The sequence below is a fragment of the Suncus etruscus genome, chromosome 12, assembly GCF_024139225.1.
Source record: "Suncus etruscus isolate mSunEtr1 chromosome 12, mSunEtr1.pri.cur, whole genome shotgun sequence".
Lineage (NCBI taxonomy): Eukaryota > Metazoa > Chordata > Mammalia > Eulipotyphla > Soricidae > Suncus > Suncus etruscus.
The window spans coordinates 78,172,049-78,173,499 of NC_064859.1; the positions used below are offsets into that span (position 1 = coordinate 78,172,049).

A 1,451-nucleotide genomic window follows, 5' to 3' on the forward strand; every position below is an offset into this window, starting at 1 on the left:
GATCTAAAAAGTTCATTTTGGTATTTAAGTAAGATTTTAGGCTTATTTTTTTTATTAATATACTTACATTATATAGTATGGGTATTTTGAAAACTTAAGATTCGATAATTATTAAAAATATTTGGGGAGAGAAGATGTTGATTATAAAGTGAGAAATGTTAGAAAATGTCTATTTCTGAGCATTCTCATATATTCTGTTGCAGAAACTAAGCAAATAAAATTGATATTAACATCTGATATTAAACAGGGAAAATAATATAAAACTATGTGAAAACTCCAGACAATATTTAAATGCATAGTACATATTAATTTATGTTTTAATCATCCTTATTACTAGTTAAGATGACAAGAATTCCAAGGTATATTCAGCTCTTATTATGCTTGGCAGTTTGCCTTTTCCAGAGTGTGACTTAATAAATGTTGATTTATTAAATCTAAGGATTATTTTCACATTAAATGAATGTCACTGGATGTTTTAGAGCCACATTTTATGTAGTTGGAATTATGTATGACACAGTTAAGTGGTTTTTAAAATGTCTCTTATTGAGTATCATTATAGAAATATCTAGGAAGCTTATAATAAGTCAAATCTCTAGGTACCAAGCAAAATAAGAATCAATTTATCTAATAATAAATTGAGGACTATGGGTTAAAAACTTAAAGTAAACTTCTGAACCTCTAATATTTAAGACTTATTTTGTATTTTGTCCTGATGTGTGCACACATAGAATCCACTAATAGGTATATGATAGCTAAATCTTTGATTGTGTAGTGCAATAAAACTCCATTTTCTTTTTTAATGTGGAATGCTTCACAAATTTGCATGTCATCCTTTCACAGGGGCCATGCTAATCTTCTCAGTATTGTTCCAATTTTAGTATATGTGCTGCAAATACAAGCACATGTTATGTTTTCTTATAAGACTTACTTCTTTGAAACTTACTTTTTATAAAACTTATTTCATGTAACATAATGTCTTTCCAGTTCCATCCACTAAAATAAATATGTTTCTTCAAACTTTACAGTTGTCTTCTCTTAGGCATGGAATGTCAACACCATTCAGGATTCTGCTTAAAAGTTTCTTTTGGCTCGCATACTGCTTTCTAAAACTAGATCTATAAAATGTTTTATTTCTTAAGCACTTATATTGAATATTACAAATTTTTAAAATTATAATACAATAAAATAGTGCACAGATAAAGAGATAGTTCAAAGGGCTAGGGCATGCTTTTTTTCTATGGAATCTTTGTGATTTGATGCTCAGTATCACATATTACCCTGATCACCAAATCCTCCATGCAGATTTGGAATAGTCTCTAAAAACTATCAAGCACGCTTTCCACTGCCCAATTATAGTATTGTCTCAAGTATTAGGTAGTTAAAGTTTACATGCTCATACTAATTTGATAGGATGTGCAAGTAAGTTACTTGCTGAGAAAGAAAGAAGATAG

General features: G+C 28.9%; 1 non-coding gene across 1 annotated transcript; it reads right to left on the minus strand.

Moving 5' to 3' along the window:
• Window positions 1-795: 795 nt before the first annotated feature.
• LOC126025142 (U6 spliceosomal RNA) lies at window positions 796-902 on the minus strand. Its single transcript, XR_007501187.1, has one exon. It is a non-coding gene; the product is annotated as a U6 spliceosomal RNA (small nuclear RNA).
• Between the last annotated feature and the right edge of the window lie 549 nt (window positions 903-1,451).